The sequence below is a fragment of the Mus caroli genome, unplaced genomic scaffold (genome assembly GCF_978045245.1).
Source record: "Mus caroli unplaced genomic scaffold, Mus_caroli_1 scaffold_14, whole genome shotgun sequence".
NCBI classification, from domain to species: domain Eukaryota; kingdom Metazoa; phylum Chordata; class Mammalia; order Rodentia; family Muridae; genus Mus; species Mus caroli.
Window position 1 is genome coordinate 19,088,109 of NW_028227269.1, and position 17,634 is coordinate 19,105,742.

The following is a 17,634-nucleotide window of genomic DNA, read 5'->3' on the forward strand; positions in this document are numbered from 1 at the left end:
CCCCCCATGCTCTACCTCTGGTTCTCTTTGGGTATCCCCCACTTCGCACAGCACATCAGTGCATTCTATGATTTTCTCAGGGTGAAGCCTGCCCTACCACCCTAAAACTGTCTTCAAGTAACTGGGAGTGTCCCTAATTGTAGAAGCTTAGGGAACACGATGCTTACTAGGGGTTGGAGTATTCTTCCAAGTCGAAGGTCATGGGTTTGAATTCCCAGGCTGCTTGTACCATGGTCAACTCCCTATGCAAAATACCTGCCTTTACCCCTGGCTCCTTAAGGCTGTGAGAAGGTGCACACACAGAACATGGGTAATATCGCTAGAGGTCATGGCGGGTGCGAGGTGGAAGTCCGGCACTGCAGCCCAGGAGAGGGCGCGCCCTCAAACCACAGCATGTAGATAAGGGAGACACAATGCGGCGGCCCACAGGCATGGACGGTCCCGGAGCACACTTCGACCTCTGTCCTGCGGGCTCCGCTTCTGGACTGCGAGGTCGCGGCGAGCGCCCCGATTGGCGGCCAGGCCTTTGCCCCGCCCCGCCTGGCCGGCGCAGTTCCAGCTGGCTGTGCGCGGTAGCGTCAGAGCTCGATCGTAGAGGATGCGGCAGCCTCAGCTCCCGGAGAACAGCAGGCAGAGCTGCGGGCTGCACGCGCCCCTGCAGCCACCGGGCGTCCCGCGGAGGCTCCCGCGCCCTGCGGCGACTTCTGCGCCCGCGCTCCCCTTTGTCCGAGTCCCCAAGCGGCGGCGGCGGCGGCGGCGGCGGCGGGGTCGGAGCCCGCACCGTGGGCGACCTAGGCGGCGGCAGTCCGCGCCCTGGCGCCCCGGCGATGCCGGACCAGATCTCCGTGTCGGAATTCGTGGCCGAGACCCATGAGGACTACAAGGCGCCCACCGCCTCTAGCATGACCACGCGCACGGCCCAGTGCCGGAACACCGTGGCGGCCATCGAGGAGGTGAGCGGTAGCTTCGCCGGCGCGGGGCGGGAGGCTAGGGCCGCAGGGATCGCGCTGCGCCCTGGGGACCCGCTAGGCTTCCGCGCCTGGTGCCAGATACCCAGTGCCCTCCGCCTGCGCCTTCACCCGGGAAAAGTTTCTGGTCCCCCAAAGCCGGACGCAGCCGGACCAGCAGTGCCCGACACAGAAGCCCTTTGTTCCCTGCTCTAAGGAGAGGCTGCTTGGCCACCTTGGGGCTTTTTTGGGAACGCTCCTGTCTGTTCCCATTTCCCTCGCAGGGTTTCAGGTTCTTTGCTCCCATCCTCGGAGAGGTCAACTTCGGCTGCAGAATCCGTGGCGGATGCGAGCCGGGGACCCCTGCGAGATCCGCGGTCCCGGAGTGATGGGTCTCCCTGCGCGGACCTCTCTGACTTGTTCCAGAAGTAGCCTGGCGGGGGCAGCTATGCTTTCTGAGCCAACATGCAGAGCAGATCCAGGGGACCCCAAGCTGCTTAGGCAGGGGTGCCCATCCCATCTTGGGAGGCCTGGCAGTTCCCACTACATGCAGCAGAGGAGGACCGGCCCATTGAGGTCCAAAAGGTCTTTGGTGGCCACTTTTGGACTACCTGTGTGGTGCCTGTTGACAGTATGGTCAGCTCCTTTGCACGGTGCATGGTCATTGTATTGAGTGGCTAAGCAGCGAGTTCGCCAGATCCTGGGGAAGAGGGACTGCGAGAAGGAAGGAGTTTGGGTTGAAAATTGAAGCAGGCTTGGAAGAGGCTGTGTGAGTCCAGAGACCGCGGCTGTCCATAGCTTGGGAAAGCCTCACTTACATCATTTTCTTTACCTCCCCAACAGAATTTAGAGTTTCGTGTTTTCGCTCTGTGGGCTTTGTGCGTCCAGCCGGACTCACAATAGGTAGCTGGAGAACGGCACACACACGTGTAGCAGTAGTGAACCGATTACTACATTTCCTTTGCTCAGAATTTTAAGATGTGGTAGATATTTTAAAATACTTCTGCCGGAGGTTGGTATTCAGAGAGCTTTTAAATTAAGCTATGTCATTACATCCTTTCCCCTTGCTTGAACAAAGCATTCGCTATTAGGTTTCGCCTGGAAAAAAAAAAAGACTATTTTTCGTTCGTGTAAAATATTTGTCAGTGTAGACTTACACAGTCAGGACTAGACTCAATGAAAAATACTAGGTTCAGCGTCCTGCTCTTGGAAGTGAGCTAGGGTATCCGTTCTTCTCCTTCATTCCCCCCCCCCTTTCTTTTCTCTCACCTCTCTTCCAAAAGATCTTGTAAATCTTTTGTAGTGAGTTCAGTGAGAGCAGATTGCTTTAGTCCACTTTTCTCAGCCTGGCCTTTAGGTGTCACTGATGCCTTTAATGAGGCCGGTGGGGGATGAGGGGGATGAGAGCCCCTCCCCCATGAGGGCCCTTGAAAAGCACTAGGAAGATAGTCACAGTGTTTCTAAAATACATCATTAATGCTTATGAAAATGAATGCATACAAAAGGGTAGGATTCCCTCTGTGGAAAGAACACTTGAGTGTGATGTCCTTAAAAGAAAGCCCATGTTTATAAAGTTAGGATGCTTCTCTCATTGTATTGAATCAGTTAGGTATCAGTAATACTGGCAGATGTTGGAAAGCCTGGCAAATAGGAGTTGCAATTAAAGTAGGCATGGCCTCTCTCTGATTAATTTTAGTTTATTTTGGATGAACCCAAAGCTGCTTTTCCATGCAGTGCAGGAGATTACCCAAGAGCTCAGTTACTGGGTAGATTAAAGAGAGACTGGATTTGGTCATTCTGTTAAATTGCAGGCTGGCTTCACTCAGCCTCCTAAGTAGAAAATGGATTTGAGTTGGAAACAGGGAAAACCTGAAATCTTTGCAGGCTTATCTCATTTTAAGTAAAGCCAGCATCCACTCTAAGATAATAGTGTGTATGAACTAATTTGAAGTGTGAAAGGACTTAGCATGGATTACTTAAAATAATGCTTTCTTTCTCCTCCTACATTATTTAATGTTCACTTCCAATACAAAATGTGGTTCTCTCTTTAGTGTAGTAAGTAACACACCATGTTCACGATACTTGGACTTTAAGCAAATGTCTTTTTATGGTGAAATGAGACATTAGAGTAGATTTTGTGACGTACAAAATGTTATGAATTTCATAGAAATACGACTAAATAAACTAGTCCCTGGTCTTCTACTTAAATGAGTTATGGAATTAGTAAACTTATCTGATTAAGTTTGGCAAACCTGATTGCTCCCAATGGAGGATATGTCTAGCCGTTGTCATTTTTCTGACTGAAATAGGCTTTCTTGGCTTGCACACCTGTAGCTAGAATGTCAGTAGTTCGCCAGTGCGTGGCCTGTATTACAGGTATCAGACTGTTGTGTTTAATATCTATCCCTCATGTGCAGATGAGGAATTTGAGGCTAAGAGATTAGTTCAGGTTATAGACACAGCAAGTGGAGTTTGAACTTGGCTGGATGCTGCATTCACAAACTGCATGACTTTGTCTAATGCTTAGTGATGGTGCATTCTCAAAACTGCCCGTAGTTAGATCAGCCACCTCCAAGTCAGGCTCCATCACTTTCCAGTTGTATGAATTGGGATGAGACCCTCCCTGCCCACACACACTTTTACCGTTTTCAGTCCAGTTCACAATCTCGATAATCATGTCTATTTCTGAAGCTTCTGGTACAGTACCCAGTACACTTAATAAATGGTAGCTGCTTTACCAGATTTCACTGTAGTTAATATATAGATCTTGGAATGAGAATGGAGCAGGGGAGAAGGAAATGGATGAATGGATAAAGGTGTGTATATAAATGGAAATTGTCCCTTCCCCTAGATGTGCCTGTGTGTGTGTGTGTGTGTGTGTGTGTGTGTGTGTGTGTGTGTGTTGTCTCCTGTGCTGACTGAGCACAGAGGTTGATCTTGCAATGCTTTGCTGAGTAAGTTCCCCACTGCCTGTCTCTGCTTCCCCTGAATCCTGGGGATCCCCATGCAGGTTCACAAGCTTGTGTAGCAAGCACCAGACCTCCTAAGCTGCCTTCCCAGCCCCCATGCAATCTCTCTAAGGAGCTTATTGTCTTGGTAACAGGTGAGAGTGTAGCTGGTTTGAAACTTTTCACTTCCTGATGACTTTCTCTGGGTGACTTACTTTGCACAGTTTGCAAAGTGCAGAAGCGCAACTGGTATCAGCTTTGTGCTTTGGAAATAAGGGAGAAAATAAGTAGTTGTGGCATAAATCTGAAAACTGAGCTGCGCCACCCTCCACTTCCCAGCTTTGATTTTTGTATCTTAGTTTATTTAAGCCTCTGGTTACTTCAAAATACTCTGGAAATAGAGAAACATTGTATGCATTCTTGGGACACTCCTGCTGTTAGGGCTTCTTCATAGCTCCATTCATTCCTACCCTGCTTATTTGGCATTGATGTAGTTTTAAAAATAAAATTGACATTGACTCTTAAGTATTAAAATTTAACCTTTTCCTTCCATGGCCATGAGTCTCTTATTCTGTTGTCCTTGGTTACCTTGGAAATCGCTTTGCTGTTCTAACTGCAAAAGGAGAATGAACTTCTGGACTGTACAGACTCCCAGGGGGATGCTGTTCATGGGGCCAGGTTCTGCCCAGCATTTCCAGTGGGAACTGGCCTTGCATTTGATTCTGAGTTGTAGTCCTTTGTGACTTGTTTGTAAACCAGCTCCTTCAGAATCCCAGGCTAACAGATTTTGAACCTATGGTCAGAAGGATGCCCCCTTTTTCTCAGTGTATCCTTGGAAGGGAGTAGGTTAACAGGTCATCATTTTATGCTGCCCTGAAATCTGAATTGGTGTCTCTGGAACGTCTTGAATCAGTTAGGGTGGAATTGGTTTCCCTCCAGCTGAATTCAATTTCTCTTTTATGATTAGTAGTGCAGTTACTATGATACCACTCTTTGTGCATCCCAGCTCTTGCTGTGGTTCATTTGGGACCTGCTGCTGTGTGTTAGGTGAAGGGATTAGACATCTCTTCTCTTTGAAAGAATCTGTGGTTCCGTGGGGAGAAACCAATTCTCCAGGCAGATCAGTGACATGAGGTCATGTCTGCAAGTGCATCTATGGTGATGATATAGAGAACAGGAAGACTGGGACTGCTTACATGTGGTCAGAGCATCTATGGTGATGATATAGAGAACAGGAAGACCGGGACTGCTTACATGTGGTCAGGGATGTGGATCAAAGGGTCTTGAATGGAAGCCTGGTGTAAGAGGTTCCAAGGTGGTTTAATCCAGTCTTCCATATCTGTGTCCCTACCTTAGGGAAATATTTATCCACTCTTGGGCTGGTGATCAACTAGGCCTTTGGTGGAATTTTCCTATCCATCCAGGCTGTAGAAGGCTGCTTAGGCCAAGAATTTACAGAGGCCTTTCATGGTGGGGGACTGCGCTTTTGGCTTTTGGTCAGAGTTGTAGCCCAAGAATGAAGTCAGCTCTTTGCTAACATTACTATGTCTCAGATGCTTGGTGGCCACATGGGTTGGTGTCCACTCTGTTGCATGATGTTGATTCAGGACTTTATTCTACATACTTGTAGGAAGTCCTGTTGATGTGCACAGTTTTAGGCCCTTGCAACTGCAAAATGCTTCACCTGACAGCACCAGTCAGTGTGGTGTGGAACTTGCAGAGCCTCGGGTTCCATGGCAGAGCTGTGGAAATAGAGTGTGCATTTTAACAGCACTCTCACGAGTAGTGTGTGCACCAGGGTTTGAAAGTACTGTTGTAGGCTGCCCTGAGTCCTGGCTGTGTTTAGAGTTGTCTGGTGGGGGAGGGGGTGTCTGTGAACTGGAAGAACCTGGTTCTGCTCTCCTGAATTCTGGATTTGGGTGAGGTCTGGAGCTTTTATATTTGTAAAAGGCTCCTCCCTAGTTGATAATCACTGATAGACAGGTGATTATGTCATGTTGTGTGCCAGGTAGTGATAAGTCAAGGTTATGCATAACTTGGGGATAGGATGTGGTTTTGGTAGGGAGGAAACTGAAGTCAAGACAGGCATCTCTGCAGAGGTGACCTTTGAGCAGTCTGGAATGTCGAGGCTGCCTGCTTGCAAAGACGTAGGCATAGAGGATGTGATGGTTTGTATATCCTTGGACCAGGGAGTGGCACCATCTGAAGGTGTGGCCTTGTTGGAATAGGTGTGATCTGGTTGGAATGGGTGTGTCACTGTGGGTGTGGGTATAAGATCCTCACCCTAGTTGCCTGGAAGTCAGTCTTCCACTAGCAGCCTTTGGATGAAGACATAGAACTCTCAGCTCCTCCTGTGCCATGCCTGCCTGGATACTGCCATGCTTCCACCTTGATGATAATGGACTGAACCTCTGAACCTGTAAGCCAGCCCCAATTAAATGTTGTTTTTTATAAGACTTGCCTTGGTCATGGTGTCTGTTCACAGCAGTAAAACCCTAAGACAGAAGTTGGTACCAGGAGTGGGGTATTGCTGTGATAGGCCTGACCATGCTTTTATTTGAAAGAATGTGGATTTTGGGACTTTGGATTTGGAAAGCAGTGGGATGCTTTAAATGGGGCTTAATGGGTCATCTTAGTAGGAATATGGAAGACTTAGTTGCTGGGAGTAATTTGAACTGTGTTGACCTTGCCCAAGTGATTTCAAAGGAAAAGAATTTCAGAATGTGGCATAAAGACTGGTTTTGTGGTATTTTGGTGAAGAATGTGGCTACTTTTTGCCCTTGTCTGAAACGTTTGCCTGAGGCTAAGATGAAGAGACTTGGATTAATTGCATTGACAAAAGAAGTTTCAAAAAAGCCCAGCAGAGACTTTGTTCTCTGGTTAAGTCTTATGAAGAGAAGTTTGAACAAGCATAGCAAGCTTAGAAAGGAAAAATATAAAATATATGGTTTGAGTATTAAAGGAGTACCAGGAAGTGAAATGGAGCAAAATCTTGTGTTCTAGGAGATAAAGATTAAGGGAGTGGGACCTTGGGGCAAGATCCTACCCAGCTAAATTAGATCCAGGAATGGTGGTACACACCTTTAATCCCATGAGACAAGCATGCTGATCTCTACATTCAAGGTCAATCTACAGAGCAAGAACCAGGATAGCCAAGCTTAGGCAGTGAAGGATTTAGAAAACATAAAGCTAGTGATAATGTAATAATACAAGGGGATCATGTTCTAGTTCCTGTAAGCAGCAGAACTCGGCAGCTTCAGCCATGTGCCTCTGGCTCTAGAGTTAAGAATGGAAGGAACTACTGGGAAAATTGATGCTGGTTAGCTGGAGCTAAGGAATTAGCAGTGATTAAGAAGAGACCAGCATCACTGAGGTGAAATCTTCTGGAAATTGTTTTCTGGGAACACAAAGAAGCTGTGTTCCAGAGATAACCAAGGTTGCACCTCATGCTGCGGCTGGACTTGGTAATGTGTAAGAGTCACTCAGGTGGTACTGCTTGTGAAGGAATGAAGGGATAATGGAGAGAAGCTGAGGCTTAGCACTGTGAGAGGCCAGGGAAGGCCATTGGAGAAGGTGAAGCCTCAGCTATAGTTGATGGCCCAGGACTGAAGGGGTCATGCAAAAGATTTGAGGCTTGGCACCCTGAAGAGAGCCTATGAGAGGCTATTGGTGAAGCCTAGTTGGAGTGGAATACCCCAGTGTATTGGAGATGTCAGTACCATGGAGTGATCACCAAGAACTGCAGCTGTAGTGGAGTGGATCAACCTGAGCTTAGAGTGTTACAGAGGGCAGAGCTGGAAAAGTGGTGAAAGCCCTTAGGAGGAGTCCAAAAGATCAAGTGGAATCACAGACACTGAAACAAGAAGCTGTAACATTGAAATTGCCTTGGAGACTCAAAGATGTTAAAGATGCCAGAGCCATGGGATACATGCTGAGGAAAGGTGCTCACAGGGAGTGGAACCAGCCCAGGAGAAAGCAGTTTGTTGCAGTCAACAAAGATGAAAAAGGAGTGGAGATCTGAAGACCACTTTGACATCAGCCATGGAGATGCAGAGTTTGGAGTTTGCCCAGCTGGTTTCCTGCCTTGCTTTGTGGATTACAGTTAATTAAGTTGAATGAATCTCAGAAGAGACCTTGAACTTTGGACTTTTAACATTGTTGCAACTGCTATAGACTATGAGGACTTTGAAAGTTGCACTAAATGCATTTTGCATTATGCTAAGTATGGCCCCCATAGACTCACGTTTTTGAACAAGTCTATGGGGACCAGGGAGTGGAATGTGATGGTTTGTATATCCTTGGACCAGGGAGTGGCACCATCTGAAGGTGTGGCCTTGTTGGAATAGGTGTGACCTGGTTGGAATGGGTGTGTCACTGTGGGTGTGGGTATAAGATCCTCACCCTAGTTGCCTGGAAGTCAGTCTTCCACTAGCAGCCTTTGGATGAAGACATAGAACTCTCAGCTCCTCCTGTGCCATGCCTGCCTGGATACTGCCATGCTCCCACCTTGATGATAATGGACTGAACCTCTGAACCTGTAAGCCAGCCCCAATTAAATGTTGTTTTTTATAAGACTTGCCTTGGTCATGGTGTCTGTTCACAGCAGTAAAACCCTAACTAAGACAGAGGAGTCCTGGAAATGGGCTGAGATGTGAGTATCAGGGCAGACAAAAGGCCTGTGATCAGAGGTGAGGGAGAGCAATGGGGCCTGTGTGGAGGGGTGGCTTAGGTCCAGATAGCACTGGGCTTTACCTTGGGGAGAGAATTTGCCCATTGGCTGTGGAGTGGCGCAGAGCTGTTAGAGGGTTTGGGGCTCAGACTCCCATGGTCTGATTTCCTCTTTAGGATTTACTTTTTATTGATTTGTATCTGTGTGTGATACTTGGAGTGCAGATGCCCTCAGAGCTTATGCAGCTGGAGTTGTAGGCAGCTGTGAATTGCTTGGTTGTGGGTGCTGGGAATGAAACTTGGAACCTCCAGAAGAGCAGGAAGTTCTCTTACAATAAACCATTTCTCCAGCCACTGCTTCACAGTTTAAAGACATTTCAGTGCTTGTTCCTAGGCCTAGGAGAAAAGTGGGGAGACCAGCAAAGGAGTAGGGGTTCATTTGGGTGCTTCGGTGGTGGCAGTGCAGAAGTGTTCTTTGAACTGGGGGTCATTCCCTGATACTTGACGCATGGGTCTCCTATCATCCCCAAGTTAAAAGTGGCACTGTCCAGCATGTCTTATTGGTAGAGACCAGGTTAAGATTGGCTGGAGGACTTATATTGCAAGCAGTCTTTTTTTTTGTTTGTTTTTGTTTGTTTGTTTCCAGACAGGGTTTCTCCGTATAGCCCTGCTGTCCTGGAACTCACTTTGTAGACCAGGCTGGCCTCGAACCCAGAAATCTGCCTGCCTCTGCCTCCCAAGTGCTGGTATTAAAGGCGTGCACCACCACCCTGCTGAAAGCAGTCTAATTGCAGACTCTGAGCAAGGTATGGATGGCCTTTTCTGCTGCTGTCCTTTTGGGTAGATGTTAACTGGTGATACTTGTTCCTTGGCGCATGCTCTTCTTTACAGCTCCCCAAACTCTCCTCTCTGTACTGAAATGAGATGAGCTCATATAGACAGGATTCCCTAATTTGATTCCTTGACTGGGGCTTCAAAGTAGACGGCTTGCTGCTTTTCTGCCTGTGTGGTTTTAGCGTGTCTGTGATGCTGCGGGATAAAGGGATCACCGCTCTGAACTGGAATGCTGAGCCAGTGTCTTTATGATGGTGCTTGTTCTTCCAAAAGAATTTGGGTGACTCTTTCTCTTCATATATATATTTAGGTACCTGTCATGTAGTATCCCTGTCAAGTGCCTGGGCTGTGAAAGAGGACAGGCCTGCTGAAGACTGACCCGCAGGTTGTGTATGAGTTTTAACTTTTTCTATTCTGTGCATGGACCTCTTTGACAACATACCTCTTTTTAGAAGGACTGTGTACTTCTCTTGTTCTTTCCGTCAGCTTGCCATGTAGCCCAGGCTGGCCTTTGGTGCTCCCTTTCCCTCTGAGTGCTGGGAGTATTATTCCAGGTACCCTGCAGAAAGAGGTTGACATGTAGAATAAAGATTTCAAATGGAACCAATTATGCTGAATTCAGTTTGTAAAACATTAAAAGGAGATATGCATACTGACATGTGAGTTTTTAAAAATGATGCCAGGATTTATTATTGGGTTGGATAGGTACTTCAGTTGTGGAGTACTATGAGTGTAAATAATACGGTGTGACATTGCTAATAATTACAATGTAGGGCTGTGGCACCTTTTATCTGAGGCCCGGGTAACAGTAAAACTAATTGGGATGTGCTGCTTTCATTCCCAGTTGAAGAAAGGCTGGATTTCAGTTAGATGCTAATGATGTGTCCACACATCCATTTCCCCCCTCATCCAAGTAGTATATGGACCTCCTAAATTCACGCTAAAGATTCCAGGTTTGATGGGATGATGTCTCGAATTTGGATGGCTAGTTCTTTGCAAACTCCATAAACCAGACCGTATAACTATCGTCACTGTCATGAACTGGTTCTAGGAGTCTAGCTGGGAACAGTCACAGGCTGAGCCAGTGTTACCTGGTGACATAGTAGAGGTGTTTAGAAGAGCTCTAGGGGAGTGGGGCACTGCCTAACTTTGATGTCACCAGGAACTCACTTTGTAGATCAGGCTGGCCTAGAACTCAGAAATCCATCTGCCTCTGCCTCCCAAGTGCTGGGATTAAAGGCGTGCACCACCACGCCCAGCTATAACCAGTATTTTTGTGAGGTTTAATTCTATGTTAAGAAAATGTGCTTTTGCCAGTTGGTTGCCTAATACCAAATGGTCAGCACCGAAGCCAGACATATAAATAATTTTTTACAGATTGTGCAGGCTGTGTTTATATGTTTAGGGAATATACATATATGTATAAAATAACAAATTAAAAGAGAGGTTATGAATTTGAAAGAGAGGAAGCAGGGATATGTGGGTTGGTTTGGAGGATAGAAACAATGAGATTATATTACAATTTCAAAAAATAAAGAAAAGTAATTGTAAAGTAAGAAAGCATTAAATGGGCTTATTTAAGATTATTCCTTTTTGAGAGAGGTCATATAGGCACCATGGAGTCATGTGACTCTGGGTTTCAGCAGTTGACAAAACAGGAGTTCTGACCACTCTGGTTGGTTCTTTAATGTCCTTTCACTGTACTGGGGTGCGTTTACTTAGTGCAAGCTGGTGTCCATTGAGTCTTTGCAGGCCAGCTTCCATTGTTGTCAACTTAGAGGAGCCAAGACTGACAACTCCATTGATATCAAGTGCTAATCCCTGGGGAGACAGGTAGCATTAGAGGCCCTTTTAAAGAGGCTTTTCTTTTCTTGTTTTACTTTTGAGTCAGGGCCTCAGGGTGGCCTTTAACTCTATGTACCAAATATAACTTTGGATTTCAGATCCTCCTGCCTCTGCCTCCACCTTTGAAGGCTGAAATTACAGCATGGTAACACATGCTTATTTTATGTGGTGCCAGGGATCAAACCCTGGGCCTCTTGAATGCCAGGCAAACATTCTACCAACTGAGCTGCCTCCGTAACCTCTAGAGGCGTTTACTGAGAGGCCTTCACTGCCACAGAGTGAGTTGTCTAATAATATACCTGGTCCCTTAGGGCTGTGGGTTCCAGAAAACCATCTGGGTTGTGTACATAAAGGCCTCATAGTGAACGGACTCAGGGTGTGTCTTCGAGGCCAGGAGATCTGTGTGTGGTGGCTGCTGCTTCTTAGAGGGGCACAAGCTAAACCATGCCAATTAAGGTAACTGTTAGGGACAGACCTTCCACCTAGGGCTGTCCTAATCATCAGGATACATTCTTCTCAGATCAAAGAAAAAGTCTCCAAAACTAATGCCCACCAGAACATGGCAGAAGAGGGGGTACAAAGAGCATCAAGGGACACATTTGGTAAAACACTTGCTTTCTGGATATAATGTGACCATTGCACCCTGGGCAGTGCCATTCCATTTATATGCACAAGATCCAGCCTAACAGATATTGAGTAATATTCCATCAGGCAGCACTAAGTGACCTTAGTAATGATGGTGATGGTGATGAAGAAGGAGAAGGAGGAGGAGGAAGAGGGGGAGGAGCGATGGAGGGAGAGGAGAAATGTGGAAACTAGGAGGAAAAAGAAGACAAAATGAAGACACGAATGTGGAAGTGTGAGAAAGCATGTAGGTAGGGGGAGGAACGAGAGATAGAAACAATCAAGATATTGTGTATGCACATATGAAATTGTCAAAGAATAAATTAATGACAAATAAATAATAAACCTTCCAGTTCAGCTCACCCCCACTTCCTGACCATTGCCTTGCCTCTAACAACCCTAACACTAAGAACCCTAATCTTAACCATAACCCTCTAATAGCCTAACCCTAAGTCTAACCCTGCTTACTGTGAGGGAAATGTGTTCATTATACCTTTTGAAGTGAGAAACCATTTCTTAATCTTGATCTTTTGAGATCGTCAGATCCACCTTTAATCTAGGCAGTAGATTCTTTTGGCATCCCACATACATAAAAGACAATGAACAGGGTTATATTTTCATTTTTTTATACTTGCCCTATTTTTGTATTTTAGAAAAGGCGATTTGCTTGTTTGAGTTTTAAAATTGGCATTGGAAAGTACTTATTTCTTCAGAATTCTGGTACATACTGAATATCAGCTGCAATATCCTGCAACATGAGATAACCCATTCTTGATTTTTCTAAGTTCCCTTGGCCGAGAGCCTTTCTATATTAGACATTAGAGAGACATTCTATTAAATTTCCTTTCTGTATCCCCAGAGAAATTCATTCTGATTTGAGATATGTTTACCTAGAGAACCTGTCCTAATACAACTGTGGCTTTTCTCTACTTTGCCACTGATGGCGATGTGCTGGCTACCAAGAGGGCTCAACAGTGTTTCCCTTACATTTCTGGCTTTCCTCCCAGGGTTGTTTGGTATCATCTGGTGAAAGGGAGCTGCAGTCTCCCTGAGCCCAGCACTGAGCCCCAAACAAAACTCTTGTTTCCTAAATCCCTCTTTAATGTTCATTGCCTGGGCTCCCTCCCACTCAGATTGATAACCCCACTGCACCTTGGGTAATGGGCTATGCAAGCTCTTCCCCTGGATTTCAGGAAGAAGAAGGCAAGTGCTGTGAGGCAAGCTCAGGCAAGGTCTGAAGTCAGGTCCTGGTAATGCAGGATCATTGCTCACAGAGGGCAGGAGCAGGCAGTTGACGCCTGAGCTGGAATGTGTTGGGAACTAAAACGGGGCCCTGGGGAAGAAAGGAAAGGGGGGAAGGCCCACGCCCTGCCAGAGTTCCACCTATGATCTGGACAGAGATGTGGGAGAACTGCCATACACTCCCCTCTCAGCCCCAGGTGTGCATCTAAGCCTTTGACCCACTCTTCGGGTCTGAACAAGGGGCAGCCCAACCTGGGAGCCCCGGGGCTACTTTCCTAAAGCCCTGGGGCTATGGGAGAGAGGGATGAGGGATGAGAGGTTCCCACACCTGTGAGAGTGAGCACAGTGGATCTTGACTGGCGCACATGAAGGCCTTCCATGGGGAGATTAGAAAGGGCTCATTAGGAGAAAGCCTATCCCATCCTCCAAGCTCAGTGGGCCTTGATGAGCAGAGACATTCTATGGTTTTAGAGCTTTATTATAGAAAGGCAGGGAGAAAGAGAGAAGGTAGAAGAGAGAGAGAGAGAGCCCCCCCACCCCAGAAGGCTAGAAGGGGGAAGGCTAGATAGAAAGAGAGTAAGAGGGACAGAGGAGAGGAGAGGAGAGGAGAGGAGAGGAGAGGAGAGGAGAGGAGAGGAGAGGAGAGGAGAGGAGAGGAGAGGAGAGAGAAGACAAAGAGAAAGGAGAGGAGTGAGAGATGTGAGAGGTAAGATATCCAAGGAGCAAGACCAAGAGAGATAGGTGGGGCTGAACAGCCCTTTTTATGGTCTTTACTGTTGCTAGGTAACTGGGGAGGAGTTTAGCCTGAAGGTCAGAAGCTTGGGACATTGCCTACCTGACTTTTAGCCATGCTTCTCTTGTGGTGGCTGTGGGGTGGGGGTGGGGGTGGGGTGGGTGTGGGGTGTTAACTTAGGCAGGGGCCAGAGTTCCAGAAGCATGGGGGAATTGATGCCTTCCTTGTCACACAGGTGAATTATCACCCTCCTGGGGTTCAGACCTCAGCTCAACTGGAGACCAACCTGTCTGTGCATAGCCCAGTGCCCCACTTGAATGGTGAGTTCTCCCCCAGAGCTGGGAGGGGTGAGAGTCCTCTTGGGGACTGGCTCAAATGCTAATGTAGTGCAAACCACACCTGAGATCTGGAAAAGGTGTGGCCCTGGACATGAAGCACACTTTAACCTTGAGGAAGGGTGAGACCCACTGGCCAATCAAAGTCTACAGGCAGAACTGCCAGTCAGACAAGGAGGCGGGATCTTCCAGGTGCCTTTCCCCAAGTTCACTGTGGCTGTGCAGGCTTGAATGGTTCTCTGTGTCCTGCTCTGAGCTCTGCTGTTGGGTGCTGTGAGAGGACCTCAGGAAGCTCTGATTTCCAGGCATGGTGAGCACAGGGTTACTGCCCACAGAGGATAGGGGCAGGGTGGTGCTGAGCAGTGGAAGCTGGGGTGGTGAGTCCTCTCTGGGGCTGGATGGGAAGTATAAGCCATATGTGAGCACCTGCGAGGTCTCTCTCCTCACTTGCTCCATCGGTGGTGTCCTCTAATAACTTCCCCATCATTGCCCAAATCGTTGGACCTTAGTTAGGCTGGCTTGTGAAAACAAGGGTGGTTTCTTTGAGTCTGTAGCACACATGTCCAAACCCCTTTGTCTTTTAGTATACATTAAGAAGACAGGTAAAAATCTAATAGGTCTGATTTCATACATTATACTTGTTTTTGTTTTGTTTAGGTTTTGTTAATTTTTTTCTGTTGCAGTTTTTTCATTTTTTTTTTTTTTTTTTTTTTTTTTGGTTTTTCGAGACACGGTTTCTGTACTGGCTATTTTTGTGTCAACTTGACACAGCTGGAGTTATCACAGAGAAAGGAGCTTCAGTTGAGGAAATGCCTCTATGAGATCCAACTGTAAGGCATTTTCTCAATTAGTGATCAAGGGGGAAAGGCCCCTTGTGGGTGGGATCATCCCTGGGCTGGTAGTCTTGGGTTCTATAAGAGAGTAGGCTGAGCAAGCCAGAGGAGGCAAGCCAGTAAATAACATCCCTCCATGGCCTCTGCATCAGCTCCTGCTTTCTGACCTGCTTGAGTTCCAGTCCTGACTTCCTTGGGTGATGAACAGCAGTATGGAAGTGTAAGCCGAATAAACCCTTTCCTCCCCAACTTGCTTCTTGGTCATAATGTTTGTGCAGGAATAGAAACCCTGACTAAGACAGTTTCTCTGTATAGCCCTGGCTGTCCTGGAACTCACTTTGTAGACCAGGCTGGCCTCGAACTCAGAAATCCACCTGCCTCTGCCTCCCAAGTGCTGGGATTAAAGGCGTGCGCCACCACCGCCTGGCTAGTTTTTTCATATTTTTTACTTCATATGTTTAGTGATTTGGTTATTATTTGGCAAAGCGACTTTAATAATTTCAGAAATTTTTTATGGTTTTATTGAAAAATGATAGACCTCTGAGAGGATATTCTTCTATTCCAATCGTTTGTAATTTTCGCCTGCACCTATTTTGCCGAAGTCCCGGTTGTTTATTGCCATGAACCTTTTAGAATCCACATTTTTTGACTGAGATATCAATTTTTTCTCTTATCTTGAATCCCTGAGATTCTGTCTTCCTTTCCTGTTCTGTGGGTGAACCTTGCCTCTGTAGTTGTGAGTGTACAGGTCCTGCTCTTAGGGACTTAACAACTGCTTATGTCATTTCCTGCCTCCATCCCCTGTGTCTGTTGTCAGGGGTGCTTTATATACATGGACCACCAGCTATAGCAGCTCTCTATTTTTGTTCCCTGTCTCTGTTCTCTGCACATGCACACTCTCTGTCATCTCTCCCCTCATGGCTCTCTTTCTCCTCCCTGTCTGTGTGCCTGTCTGCAGGTCCTCTTGTTTACTTCTATCCCTTCCCCAGGTTCTCACTCCTCTCCCTTCCCCCAAACAACCTCTTTTGCACTTTATCTGTTGCATGCTTTAATTTCTCAGACCTGTTGTGATGGGATAGCTTGGATTTCTTGGTTGCAATTGTTCCTAGCTGTTATTCTCTATGTTGCTATGCTGGTGTGTAGCCATCTCTGTTTGGGTGATTATTGACCTAGGTACTGGCCTCTGGGTTTGTCTTTTCGGGTGGGAGTTTTGTTCCTGGGTTACTGTTTGATGCATGGATTTGAAGATAGTGTTCACTGACAGTTTCCTATTTTACTGACCTGTTTGGTGGGTATGGTTAACATGGGATGCTTTGTGATATAAAAGCTGTTAGAAGAGACTGGCAGGAACAGAAGATCTTAGTAATCCACAAAGAGACATAGTTAGGAGAGAGGTCAAGCAGCCCATGGTGTTTAATACAATGTTGGAACAACTGGGATAATTGAATCTGGGGTAAGAAATCAATCATGAAGTTGATCTATGGAAGCTTACCTTGTGTCCTTTCAGGCATGGAATGTGGTTGAACAGGGAGTATCTGCCCAAGTGGGGGCTGAAACACAGGGATGAGTCAGGAATGGATGGGCAGGTGGGGATTGTCTATGGTGTCTATAGGAGGCTTGCACAGGAGGAGAGGATATTTCCACTGCTACTCTTTACCAGTGTTAAGGGCAGCTGATATTAGTGTCTGCAATAACAGATAGTGAGGTAGGTCTTTGTACAAAGTCTAGTCTACAGACAGGCATGGTTGTGGTTAACCAGGAGTTTCTGTCGATAATCAGGGGCTCAGGAACAGAGATGAGTTTGTAAAGCCCAAACAGTTTGCTTTTTAAGAATGTACATTTGTACATTCCATCCAAAATCCCATGACAAAATCCCCTTATCAACAGCCAGTTAAGGTACATCAGCAGGGTCAAGCTACATAGAGATAACTAAGACCTCCTATAGAAAACAAAAACAGAAACAGCTTACCCATCATGGTTGTCAGATTTTTTTTTTTTTGCCCCCCTTGCTTGGTTTCTGCACATTATGCCAGATATACAGTTTTTAGAATATTACAATGCAGATTTCTTTGCAAGGTAATTTCATGTCCTGCTCTTTGGGACTTAGCAACTGCTTATGTCATTTCCTGCCTCCATCCCCTGTCTGTTGTCAGGTGTGCTTTATATACATGGACCACCAGCTATAGCAGCTGTCTATTTTTGTAAACCTCCCAATGTTGGTGTAACTACAATAAATACTCAAAACCTCTAGACTTGATCTCTCAGTTTGTACCTAATGGGAGTTTGACTGCTGAAAGTCCATGTTACTGAGCTCATAAAAAAAGGCCTCTGTGTGTTTGCATTGCAATAGGCTCTGTGCTGGTCATTGCAGTTTCTGTGAGTTGGGCATAAAACCTTGCTGCTTTGACTGGAACCCCAAGACCCTCAGGACTCCCATCTGAAGGGTTGAAAGACCGCTGTTAGGATGTGTCATTGCTGTTCTTTGTGTCAGTGACCTGTCTGTCAGAAATGTGTCTGTGTACCTTGGTTTTTTGATTTTTCTTGAGTACTTATGGAGGGAGATGAACAAAGCAAATGTGGAACTCCATTAAAGTGGAAATGCTGGAGAGTCATGGCAAGAAAGGG

The 17,634-nt window shown here is 46.5% G+C and overlaps 1 pseudogene; it reads left to right on the plus strand.

Annotated features, from left to right (window-relative positions):
* The first annotated feature begins 827 nt into the window (after nucleotides 1-827).
* The window catches only part of LOC147001160 (hippocalcin-like protein 1), a 56,049-nt pseudogene continuing 39,242 nt past the window's right edge, over nucleotides 828-17,634 (plus strand).